This window comes from Xiphophorus hellerii, chromosome 1 (assembly GCF_003331165.1).
Source record: "Xiphophorus hellerii strain 12219 chromosome 1, Xiphophorus_hellerii-4.1, whole genome shotgun sequence".
Taxonomy (NCBI): domain Eukaryota; kingdom Metazoa; phylum Chordata; class Actinopteri; order Cyprinodontiformes; family Poeciliidae; genus Xiphophorus; species Xiphophorus hellerii.
This window is the reverse complement of record NC_045672.1, coordinates 9,418,032-9,432,159: the sequence shown is the minus strand read 5'-3', so window position 1 is coordinate 9,432,159 and position 14,128 is coordinate 9,418,032.

Below are 14,128 nucleotides of genomic sequence, written 5' to 3'. Positions count from 1 at the left end.
TGTACCAAGTATCTTAAATACAGTCAAGCTTCGGTAATCTATTGTAATGCCTCATTTAAACACCAAGCGGCAGTGTTGTACCTCATTTTACATAAAACTACCACGAAAAACTTCTTCCTTATGGAAGGCTATTGTTAAATATAACCAGCATACTATTGAAAAGTCTCGCACTCAAAATGGGATTCTTGCTAACAATAACTGAAATAAAAAGATGTCTAAAATTCTGTTTTAGACATCTTATTTTTTTTTCAAAGTCTGCAACAAAGATTCATTTGTTACTTAATTATTGAAATGCATGCTTTCTTTAATTGTCCTTCATTTTGTTCCTTTATGAATGTCTTTCACTCACTCCAGAGCATGAGCGATTTTACAGTATTCTCAAAAACAATAAAATTTAATCAGGAAAACTTTGTACTATAGAATCAGCTAATCCTTTGTATACAGGTGCTTGGAAACAGGAACTACATTTTATGTTTTCCACAGAGGCATAACATCTGCAATTCTGTTGCTTTTGGTTAACGTGTGAAATCCCAACTTCATTAGCAGCAACAATCTGCCTCTGCCTGGAGGCAACATGCTTTAAAAAGTTTAACCAACCGGTTTTACTCTAAAAAACTAGATATGCATTGCAGAAAGGTACATTTCCTCCAGGTCAATCCATTGATTGACGATTCCAGGTTCTAGGAAGTATTTTGATTCTGCCTAGAATCAAAATTGTCAATATTCCCATTGATGTTTACCAAGCTTCAAGTTCCATGTATCCACGGTCTTCATACATGGAATTAAAATAATTTCAGACATCCATACCACTATCTTCAATGGTTTTCACACATCTGTTTTATATGACAAAAGTTTAATTGAAACTTGTATATATATTTCTAAAGGAAATGACACAATTAAACTTAATTGTTGATTGCACGAATGACTGATTTAGAAAATAGAGAATAGAGCTACCAAATTCTTTTGACAAGTTAATTCATCTAATCATTGCACAAACAATGTTTGCATCTCTATATATTTTTACTAAATCAAATGGAGACTTAAAATAATGGATTTAGAAATCTGGAGCAGTTATTTCCCTTATTGTGGATACAAATAGTAAAACTTATCACTATGGTAACAATGTGAGTTTTCTCTGGAGCTCTTTTCCAGACATCCTTAATGTTCATTCTGACATAAATGCTATTTCCCTACATGGAAAACAGCATTCCTACACACAATGAAATCTGAAACGTTAGGAACGTAGATTGTTGACAACACATTTCACTTTCGGTTGATCTGAAATGTTCATTTTGACAAGAAGAAACTAAATTATATATATCTGCTCAGAGGATCCTGTCTAATACATAATAAATCAGCTTGTCCATGCATGAAGACCTTTGAAGAGCTTAAACTGAGTCCTCCTACTCTTGATATTTAAGTGTTATCTTCAATTTATTTCCCTCAGTGACATATTGAGAGCAGTCATTGAATTCTATAAAAAGCGAGCCTCATGATAGGATTCTGCAAGGGGCAAGGAGTTCATTTTTACATTTATGGCATTTAACTATAAAGAAGTGAATCATGAGCACAGCTGCAGAAAAGCTTCCCTGCTGAGAGACAAATTAAAGCCAATTAAAATCAGCTGTCAGCTATGAAATTTAGCTTATTACCTATTGAGCTGAACGCTACCACTGTTTTTTTTTAAAAAAATCTAGATTACATTATAATAACATGAATCTAGTACAAAGTGGCATCTATAAAAATGGCTTGAACTAAATGTGATAGTGTAATCTTAGTTGATAACTTTTATAGAGGTGCTTATCAATCCTTCAGTTGGCCTGTTTTTTTAATCACTGATTTGCAATTCAAATACTGAAGATTTTAAGTGTTTCTTTTCTTTTTACATTATCCATGAAATGCATGCAAACAGAAAACACCACAGACAGCATACACTTCTGTGCAATTTCTTTTGAGCTGAACAAAAATCACATGGCAGAACAATGCTACATACTACTTTGATATTCCTTCCAATTTTTTAAAAATCGGATTCAAAACTACTATCTCTATCAACCCACTTGTAGCACGTTTTGTTTTATGTATCATATTTTTAAGATTTAAAAAATGGAATCGAGATTGTTTCTGGCTAGGGAGAATTTTTTTTTAGCATTTGATATCAGAGATCAGAGCTGATCTCTAGCCTATTAATCAGTGCATCTCCAATAACAAAACATTTAGTCTCTGAGGTCAAGCACACTCTTTCCAACAATAAGAATTGATGTCCTTCCTTCAGTTTAATAAAGTTAAAAAACATATGTGTTGAGGACATATGCTCTTATGCTAAAATGTAGGCTAAATTTGGACAGTCTTTTAAATGTTGTCATTTTCTGTTGGATCCAAAACCACTTTTTACTTTTTTTTTAAGCTAATTATTTGCTATAAAAGTGCAGATAAAAGTGTGCAGCTTTTGCATGGAAAAGTGCAAACTTTATGAACTTCATTATGAACATGTCATAGCGAGCTCAGTCATTAATTCAAGTATTCCTGCTTGCCTATGTGAAAGGCTTTGCATGGAAAAGTGCAACGTTTATGAGCATCATTATGAACGTGTCATAGCAAACTCAAACAATAATGTAATGATAAAAATGCACAATCTATTTCCTTGTAATAGGAAATAAAAACTTGCTCCACTGGCAAATTATTCTACTTATTTTTTAGTGAAAGTTCGCTTGAAACAAGTGGTGATTGTCTAAAAACAAGTTACTTTTTACAGGATGAGTCTTATTTTAAGTGTAATAAGACTTATTTTGACTAGAAATTAGACATTTTGACTAGAAATAACACAAATGCTCTTGGAAAAATTTTACGTTTTTGCACTGAAGGTAGACCTGATGTCCTTAAAGAAGTACGTCATGTTTACAGACGTTGTAGCTTGCTATAAAAAAAAGCAAATAATTTTGTTGTTGTTTTTTTGTGAAAAGAAAAGCTCAACTGATCAAAATCAAAATCAGTAAGTCTAACCCCAAATAAAGCTGAAAATCAATATTGGCCCCCATAAAAGCTGAATCGGTGCATTTCTGCCTGTAACGTTTCCCCAATAACTTATTTTTAGATATTGAAAAATACCACATGCTCTCACTGTTCTTAATTTCATATGTTCTTGGATGGGAAAATGATTTCAGACTTTAGTTTTCGATGGAGGAGATGCCGGATCAAAGCTGACCAAGGAAAAAATTGCCCATCCTGATCTCTGACCAAATAATCTTTTCCCCCTTTGCTTATGTGTTATTCCTCCCCAAAATAATCATGATAAAAACATCTGAATCAGGAGTTCAAAACTTCAAGTAAAACCAAAATAAAATCTGTAATTAAAATATTGATACAATTCTTTGTGAAGCGTTTAGTCAAAATTTAGCACAATGGTATGAATTTAGGAGAAATCTCTCCTTTAATGTGAATCTTGTCCTAAACTTTTTGCACAAAACAATCATTACGACAGCGCAAATGTTTGAGATGAAACAGATACATCAAAAAGGACTAATACGTCACATTTACTGAAGATTTAACTTTAATATGGACAAGTGTCAATAAGAATCACCTGTCAAGAGAAGACATGTTAATCAAGCCAGTGTACACGGTAAGCAGATGAGCCAGATTTCATATTGTTTCTGTTTCTTGTGAGAAAACGAATCATCTTCATCAGTTGTTCTTTGATATAAATATTCATCTCAGTTTCCGAGTATGCATCTGTTTTACACCTAACCGTATCATGAATATATTATAAATATGTCTTCATTTTCATTGCGCGGCATAAATCATCGTTACTATGCACGTTTCTGTCAGGAAGACGTCTGGCTGTAATACAGCTGCAAAAACAAAAAAGAAAAAAGAAATCTCCACACCAAACACCTCCTGAAGTTCTCCAGCCTGAAACATTGTTTCATCCCCAAGAGATCTCCAAATACAAAAAGAAAAGAAAACAAACAAACAAAAAAAGCGGTTTGAACTGGAAAAGAGCATGACAGAATGAATTCTTTGGTGACAAGCCTGCGTCGTTCCCCTGAAAGCGCGTCTCTCCCTCTCTGTTCTGAATCAATCCAGTCCGCTTCCTCTCAGTATCATTTCCATCCATCTCTGTTGTGATCTGGATCGAACATGTTGGGATGCTGTGGCAGATGTGCGTGCTTCACTTCAGAGAACCGTCTGTCAGCCGATACAGTTGACAGCTTCAGACTGGCTCGCTGCAGCAGGGGCCTGATGGGACGAGGAGGCAGGGAGGGAGGGGGAGGGCAGGGTATTTCCATTCGGAGTGTTTGTAATGGCGCTCAGCATACATATGCATAACTACAACATGCATACGCATAAACAAATGCATAAATGTTTATTTGTGAAGTGCATGTGCAAGGATATTTTTCTTCTGAGACAGGCGTCTGAACGTGTCTGTGCATTTGTTGCCTTCAGTGAGTAGCGGTGTGTGAATGTCGTAGGGGTGGGTGTGTGTGTGTGTGTGTGTGGTGTCAGAGATGAGTTTGTGGCCCAGTATGCTTTGCTCCCTGCGCAGTGCATGGCTTCCATCCCTATATGAGCCATTAGCACAGTCAGATAGGAATAAAAAGCCATACAGTGAACTGGGAATAGGGAAGACTGCCATTTTGAAAAAAAACACAACAACAAGAAGACAGAAACTCTGATGATAGAAGGAAACAGCTTCAAACAAAAACCACCTCAGGCTAACAGAAGTGGAAAACAGACAGCAGGTGAAGGACATGGATACCTCCAGAGGAAGACAGGCTGATGCTCTGCCCTCTAATAGATGAACGGAAAATACAGAATAACCCCGGGGCTGATGAGAAGATAATGTTTTTTTTTTTAAATGTGCAGGTTAAATGAGAAACACATGACGAATCATCAAACAGGAGAGATGTTAGGGAGTCAGAGGATTAGGCAACAGGTTAAAAATCCCCAGTAGAGACACATTTCCTTAGGATCACACTGAACGACGTCTTGTGATCGCTCCTGTGAACGGGAACATTAGTCATCTGCTAACCGTCACAGACAGTCAGATTACAGGTCACAGAGTTGCACAAAGTCCACTTTTGGACACTAAGCTAGTTTATTTCAGAATATTACTTCAGGTTTTAAATTTCAAGATGATCCTCAAGTCCTCAAATGATGTGCAAGAACAAAGAACAGAATACAAAACTTCTTTAAATATTTCTAAACTGGTGCAGTCATGCAAAACTGTTTACCAGTAAACATTTCCAGTCGGTAAAATCATTGGCATTAGTCTTATTCTGAAATTAAAGACTTGCGTTATTATAAGTCGATTTCCTTTTTCACTTGGAGGTTTTGTGGCAGCTAATGCAGCTAAAAGCTCAAAATGTAAATGCTTTTCCCGCCAGTGCAGAACGGTGGCACCTGTTGTCCTCTTCCTCAGGAGCAATCTGCTGCAAAGAAATCAAGTCTGAGGACTTAGACAACAGAAAATTAGATTCGTATTGTTAGCGTTAAATGTAAATTAGCAGAAGGTTTATTGCATTGCAAGTTTACGAATCAAAGTATATGTTTATGTAGTGAAGTCCTCATGTGGAAGTTGTGTGGAGATCCGTCTCTCTCTGATGTTTTGCAGGTTCTTAACATAAGCGAGATTTAAAAGTGAATAAGACTCTTAAATTGTAAATCACGGTTCTGTAGTTTAGTGCTTCAGCTGCAGGACTGAAACAGCATCTTCTGTCTACAGCAAAATGTTCTTTCTTGACCTCTTTGGCCTTTGAAATTCCAGCACTATTTGAACCCCCCACCCCCCAAAAAAATAACGAGTCAAGAAACTGCAAGTAAAACGAGAGCAAAACGTTTAAAACACAAACCTCTGAGAGTCAAGAGCAGGTAAGTTGGGGATTTTTCCCCCCCTCCCTCCTTCTCATGAAACAGAGGTTGAAAACCCCTCTCTCTTTCTTGTCTCGCCTTAAGAGGTTTCACAACTTCAAGGAGCGGATATGAAATAAATCCAATTACCGAGCTGTCAATCAGGCCCTTAATTAGTGCGACCCCAAGCAGACTGAGCGGCATCAAAGCTGGAAGCTCAAAATAGAGGCGACGAGGGAGATCTAATAAATAAATAAGCAAAAACAAAAACAACAACACAAAAGCTGGCGGATTATTCTGCGAATAAAACCTCGTCATTACAGACGCTTCCTCACACCACCTCCTGACGAGCTGCAGCTATTTCTGGATCGAGGAGCAGCAGCAGCAGCAGCAGCAGCAGCAGCTGGAGCAGGAGGGAGACGTGCATCCATGCTTCCTCTGACTCATTTACCGGTGTCTCTCCTCCTCCTCTACTGTTCCATCTGCGTCCTCCGTCCGGTTCTTCTGGGACCTCTGAGGCTGATCCGAACAAACGGAGGTCCGGTTGGTCTCAGTTAGAAATACCTCCCCCCCCCCCATTTTTTTTGTTTCAAAACAGTATAGCTTCCCTCCCACCTTCCTTTTTTGCGTGGTGATCTTGTCCGGGGGGGAAAAAACAAACAAACAAAAAAACCACACAAAAAAACGAGCGGGATCAGACAGGTGGATGGTCGCCGCTGCCACCGGTGGTTGTGCTGGAGAGTCTGACCGCCCCTTTACGCATCTGTGCGTATTCCCATTCAGCGGCACGGAGGCACACAGTCATAGAGGGAGAAGCGGAGAAAGTGAGAGCAGGGAGGGAGGTGTGGTGGAAAAGGACAGGAGGGGGGAAAAGAGGAGGAGGGTGGAGGGGAATGGGGGTGAGTGGGTGGGTGGGAGGGTATGTGAGGCAACAGCAGCCCACAAATGAGGAGGAGTCAACTTAGAAATGATGAAATAAAAAAATGGTAAAAGCAGGAACATACCTGAACAGGAGAACTCCATCTGTGTATATGCGTGTGATGCAACGTGAAAAGTGTTTGTATGCAGGGGTGGGGGGACAGACAGAGGGAGTTTGAGAGGAGGGGTTAGAGGTGGGGGGGCTTATGTCGCCGCCTCAGTGACGCTCAGTGTTAATAAAAGCTGGGCACAAGGGCTGAATAGGGCTCTTTTCTCTCATTCAAATACTGCCAGAAAGCACTTTCATTCTGCTGATAAAGTAGAGGCAGAGTGTGTATGGTGGCACGCTGGAGCGGCAAAACCTCTCTCTGCTCTGTGTGTGTGTGTGTATATTCCATGAGCATCTCCATGTGTTTGTCCTCCACCTCCCCGTGTGTCTCCCACTCTGTCTCTTTCACTGGCATTTACACCCTGAACGAGCAGACAAGCAGAGGAGAGGCTGCGCAGCCTCGTTGTCAGCCCAGACCACCAGAACACACAGGGTTGCCAAAGTATAACATTTCAGTTTTGTTCATTTTACGTCAACATTCAGTTTATTTCATTGGGAGTTTATGACAGACCACCACAACCCCCCTGATACCCTCCTTAGATTCAACAGAAGTCTTTCTTTACGAAAGTATCGCCACCACATGATGCCATGTTTTACTGAGAGGTTGATGTGACGTGTTACTTGTATTGCATGGAAGGGAAAACATAACAATTTGGTGTCATCATGCCACTTCCACGAAGTTCAGATTTGTGAGAGATGTACAGTCAACGGATTCTCCCACCTGAGCTTGTAGATCTGGTCAGCTCCTCCAGAGTCACCTGACTTCCCTTGCAGCTCACGTGGACGGCCATGTTGTTTTAGGTTCACAGTTTGGCCACACTCTTTCTGTTCTCAGATGACGGATTGAACAGGGCGCTGAGTCAAATCTGTTCAAATGAGAGGACTTCTAAAGAATTGCACGTCAGAGTAAAGTGGACTAAATACAAATACTTACCAGACTTTTTCAGATTTCAACTTGTAAAAAACTTTGAAAACAGTCATACTGCTCTTTGCAATTCATAGTTATTTAAAACCAAGGGTGTTTTCACACCCGATCGTCTCGTAGACTAGGTTCGATTCGTTGACCAAAATTTCAACTATTTGCTCTATTTTCAGTTGCTGCGGTTTGCCTTCACACTGCACTGCGTCAGACAAACCAAACTAATTGTTCACCTCCCTCGCCTGTGGCGGCTGCTGCTTCAAGAACTACTGAAGGAAATGGCATAAAAACCTACGAAGAAGACACGGAGGACAAACTCCGCTCTTCATGAAATGTAATCAAAAATTTGAGCGTTGAAGGATTACTCTTTTGTCTTTTGTAAAAGACCAAGAGCATCTGACTCTCATTTGTTTCAGTTATATTTACCCAGAAGGCCCTGCTAAATTGTCAGATCTTTGCTTCTGGAGCGGTCTCTGGTTCGCTTGGATCCGTATTTGAATTCAAACCGCGCCAGAGTTCACTTGAACCAAACTGAGACCTACTGTAGGTTTTAGGCAACCAGAGTTTGATCAGAATATAGTTGCACATTCACACATCCCCAAAAGAACCAGACTTTAGGCAAGCAAACTAGAATTTGATTAAAGCAGACTAAACAGTGAAGGCATCCTTACTTACACGGATGGCTGCAACGTGACAAAATACGAGAAAAAGTTCACTGCTGATAAATAACTTAAATGCAGTCAATGTATCGCATTTGTAAAGCAGGAGTTGACCACTCTTGTGCTCTTCTGGGCCTCCCATTGGTCTAAGTAGCTGCTAGTTCGCTTCTGCCTTGGGCCAACTCTGAAAGGATCAGAAAAGAAGGAAAATAACAAAATCAAGCTTGAAAAAAAAAAAGATGAGAGACAGGTGAACAAGGAGAGACAGAGCAGAGGAAGAGAGGAACAACAGGAAAAATGTTTTCAGAAGCCGAAAAACAGACATCAAAATGTCTGCAGACAAGACAGACAAGGTGAGAGAAAAAAAAGTAGGAGGAAAAGGACAAGATAAAGGAAAAAAAAAAGTGAGAACAGCGCTGCAAGTGAATAAAATGGAAGTTCTTGGTTTAAACCACCCCTTCCTCCACCTCCTCTTCCTCTTGTTGTCAGGGGCTCGGCTGGAGTTGCATTCCAGCACGTCGCTCTCAATCCCCGTTACTCCAGGCAACACAGTTCCTTGATCTGGTCCCGCGTCATGCAGGGCAGAGAAGGAGGAGGTGAAGGTGAAGGAGAAGAAGGAGGAGGACAGGGTTGAACAGGGGATGGTTGAGAAAGTGAGAGAAGGAGGTGAGGGGTGTAAGAGAGATGAAGTGGAGGGAAAGAGAGAGAGGAAATGAAGGAATTGTCAGCAGTGAAAGAGGAAAAGAAAAGAGGTGTGAAGGAGGAAGTTAAAGAGGTGAGGAGAAGGGAGGCAGAAGGAACGAGACATCCAAAGGGGGAAAGCTATAAGATAGGAAGGTGAATAAAAAGCGAGGAGGGAATAATGTATTAAGTGAGGCAAAAGAACGAGAAGAAACTAATAAAAAAAAGAATTGAAGTCTTAATACAGGCACACTCCCACCAGTCCTCCTTCTCGATTAAAAGAAAATCACTGTTAAGGATCATTTACTTTTCTTAAGGCCATTAGAGTCAGAAGGGTTTGTTCTGAAACGCCTGGTATAATAAAGTTTAATTAAGTGGAGTAAAAGACAGCGAAAGTGGAAGGCGGAGCGGATGGTTTGCTTTCAAATCACAGATGGTCTAAGTCATATTTTGACAGCTCATGGCAATCGCTTCATAAATGCCTGAGCTCACAGACAGGTGGGATTCAGACCGAACGAAAAAGTTTGAACAGTTCTTCAACTGAATTATTTTTAGACATAAATTGCATAAACCTGCCGAGGCTGCATCACCGAGATCTGTTTAACGTTTAAGGATGAGAGGACATTTTAATTAATGTGGCTGTCTTAATTAAAAAAATGGCTTACCTTTACGAAACCGGGATTCATTCTGCTCAAATGTCTCACAAACAACAAGAAATGTTAATTGTTGAGCTTTGCTATTTATGCGCTGACAGAGCTTCTGACTTCAAACTGTGTGAAGAGATGGATCCTGGCCACCATCCTTGAATCTCTAATGTCCAACCGTCTTATGGGTGTAAACGTGGATCTAAGTACAAACATGGATCTAAGTACAAGATCTAACACCTCTCTTCTTCACAAGAAGAGAAGTGTTTGTGAAGTTGCAATAATATCAGGATTCAAATAAAATACTTGGATTTCTTTTGTGGTCATTTAGAGCACAGAAATCGTTCAGAAATAATCGTATATTTGTTACAGATCCAGAAGGGTCAATCAGGTGTGTTTTTTTAAAGTACCTTGTTGCCACTTTGGAAGAACATCTTGAATGTCTCTAAACCCCTTATTTGTTTTTGGGAGGGAGATAATGATCTACGAATCCAACTTTAAGTTGTAGCATTTTGTAATATTATCTCAAGTATTTGAAAATCTATGTCAGTCAGGAAAACCAATATGATTAGCTTGATTTGGTATCACTGATTGCTTTGCTTAGCAGCACAAGCTAATAAGATAACCGGATAGCCATCATGTTAACAACTAATAAAATGTTTATGCTGAAACTATCACAGCCTAATTCACAAATGAGCTTTAGTGATGTGTTTTGAGACGAGTAGATTTTTCAGTTCAGAGGCTTAAATCAAATCCCATTTTGTAGAGGATCGAGATGCTTTATTTTTAAATGTAAAGAACTTTGATGTTAGCCTCCAAGTTCAAATGTAGGCCTAAAACACAGTGGGATAAATAGAAGCGGTTCAACAGAAAACACTCTGTTCATAAAGTACGAGAAAGTGCAACATCTATTCATCAGAACACTAGAAAACACCTTCTGCTGTATGACAGAAGCAGAATAAAACAATGCTTATGATCTAAATAAATAAATCCATTTGCAATGAAAACATTGCAAAAACCTACACAGCAATGAGTGGGATGGCTAGCCATGTGACACTTTCCTAGCCGATGGCTGCAGCACTGTATTGAGCGGAGGTAAAGAACTGGACTGTGGTAATCAGTTGGACGAAAACGTGCAGATTGTAAAATCTTGATGAAACATGGTCGGCCACCTGCGTCCCAGAGACCTCGGAGCGACAAACACTCTGAGAGACCTTACCGTATACTCAGTCTGCTTCAGTCAAGATCTGCAGCATGATGCAAAAACACATCCACCGCTGTAGCTGGGTCGCATACCAAACTAAACAAAACCAAAAGCATAAAAAAATGGGATCAATTCATTTTTTCAATTTAAGGAAAAGACAACATACAGGGAAATGGATACTATAAAAGCTACTGTATATAGCTTTGAAATTTTGAGAGCCGGAAAAATTTGTGAAATTATTTGGCCTTAAGGCAATTGTGTAAATGGATAAATATGATATCCATTTACACACACACACACACCCCCACACACACACACACACACACCCCCCCACACACACACGCACACACACGCCCACCCCCACACACACACACACAAAAATGACCCACTGCTGGACTGTCTTGGCGCCCTTACCACCGTGCTTACCAAGTTTTCTGGGGAAAATCCTGCATCATATAATCAGAGGAGGCATTTTGTACTGAATTCTGTTTGTCAGATAAAAAAAAAAAGAAAAAAAAAACTCACAAGTTTACCTCAGATCTTTTTACACACTGGAAAACAAGCTGACAGCAGCGATAAAAAGTCCAAAATGTTTACAGGGGTAGTGTTGTATTGTGAATATGGATGATGCATTAGGAAGCAATGAAGCGGAGCTGGGATTTTACAGCTGTAATCAAACATGTCGCAGTCAGTCTGAGGAGGAGAATTTGAATTTCTCTGCATCTGTGAAGATGGATGCCCCTTTAGAAAGCAATGTAGAGCTTTCTCCTTAAGTAAGAAGCATCGTGTTGCTTTCCTGGACAGGTTTGCTTTGGATAAGCTGACTAATGTTGTAAACACTTCAATTGAAGAAGAGGGTAAAAAAAAATATATATATCAAAGCTTAGGACTATTTTCTCAAAGATAACTTCTCCAAGAGAGAATAAAATAATTTAACTTCTGATCATTGCTTTTGGCATTTGATCCTTTGAAAAGAGCATAAAAAAACCCCAGAAACAAAACAAAAAAGTAGGGAGAATAAACTCCCTCCTGCTTGACTGAATGAGATTATACAAAAACATTAGTCGGGTAAGAGGTGAGTGAGGAAGAAAGCAGAAGTCAAAAAAGTGAGAGACGAAAATACATCAGAAAATGAAACGTTTGAGGCGGAATTGAACATAACAGAGGAGAACAGCCTGCAATAGAAAAACATGAAATATGAATAGGCCCTTGATGATATTCCCACTCTATCTGCCTGTCAGTAGGACTTCATTGATATTCAGCGGAGAGCTCCTCTTCCAGCAGCACATATCAAAAGGCTACATTATGATCAATAAACATGCCATGGGAATCAAAGCCTTTTTCTTTGATGGCATTGGTCATTTGCCCAGAAACTGTTTGGAAGCAGGAGCCGGGCTTTGAAGGCGGCCTGGTATGAGTCACTGGTTACATTTACAAGAGAGAAGGAGAGAGAGAGACAGAAAAAATCAGATTTTTAACCTTTTGTGGGTCAGCTGAGCTGCTGATCCTCTTGTTGCCGTCTCAACAGCAGAGAATGAGACGCCGGAGCATCTCGGCTCTGCTTAGACAGCCTTGAAAAGAGCAGCTGTAAAAAAAAAAAAAAAGCAGAGCTGGGATTGACTGTAAAAAGAAAATCTATATAAACAGCTTGCATCCTTCAACTTTTTGATTGATAACACTGCAGTAACAACAAAGTGTGTGACATTTCTAAGGCATCCTGTGGGTTTAGGACTAATTGAATGTGTGAAACTGTTTGAAAATGATGCACAAATTAATTTTAAAAAGTACTTATCGGTTTATTTTGGAATATTTGTATACTTGAGTAAAAATTGTCCTATGAAACCTAATTCAGCGTATCTAGTGAAAAAACCCCAACATATTTTACATTTGACACCCTTGAGATTCAATCATATTTTATTTGTCTCAGATTGAAAGCATCGGATACCTGCATCAGTGACTGTGCCATTGTGGTGTCACACTTTTAGTTCTCCAGATATCCAGAAAGACTTTCAAAAATGTTTAGAATTTCTTTTGTCCCATTTCTGTTCAGTCGAACACCACGGCATGCAGTCTTTAAACCATCAGGGGAAGCGGACAAATGGAGGATCAGAGAGTCTGGAAAAGGTCTAGCTACAGCACAGGATTTTAAACTGTGTTTTTTTCATGGCGAGTCTATAATCAGCTAAAAAAACATACAGAAAAAAGCACTTTTTTATTCACACTGGCAGTGCTGAAAACCAATAAAAGCATTGTTCCCCTGAATGGAAGAAATCAATAATGTTCATGGGTTTGTCTCAGTCACTTTTCTCCAAGCACATCCTTTTGTCTCCCAAACACCAACGAGAAACGACGCCTTTCCGTTGCAGCAGCACCGAGTTTATTAAGTGGTTGTCAAGTAGATTTTGTATACTTACTAGACCAAACACCAATTTGTGATCCTGTATACTAAATTTACAAATAACTACTATGGTCAATCAAAAATATTGATTTATCCATAGTTTTATTTTTTGTATACCTGCATACAAAAAATAAAACATTATTAAAATCATTTTTATCATTTCTTTAAAAATTTTTTTTTTTTTTTAGCATTTTAAATAGTTAATTGATTTTCATTGTATCTTTTATTTTATGTACTTTCAACTAAACCTGTGTAACTCAATTTGATTGTCCATGTGTTTTGAGTAAAACCTGGGAATTGAAAAAATTCCTATACAGGGTCAAAAGATAAGGAAGTACAAATAAATGCTAAAATGTTAAAATTATGCATTAAAATTATGAGTGCAATTTAGGTTAAAATTATCTACAGCTATTTCAGTATTTATTTATTATTTAATTATTTCATATATCCTGCGCTACCCTGGAAATTGTTTAGACTTTCATGATGAGTTCGTCAAATGAACTCTGGCATCTGATTGGTTAGCCTGCACAGCGACTTGGCCACACAGCAGCAACAGCCTCATTAACTGAGTCCATAGATGCATTTAAATTCACGATGTGATGCAGAACAGGACTACAATTTAAACTGAATGACAACTGATAAAACACTTTTGAAGAATTTAAATATATTATTTTATTAGGTAGCTAATGAACTATGAAAAAATATATTATTATTGAAACATTAAAATGAATTAATTTGCAGTATTTTGCTGC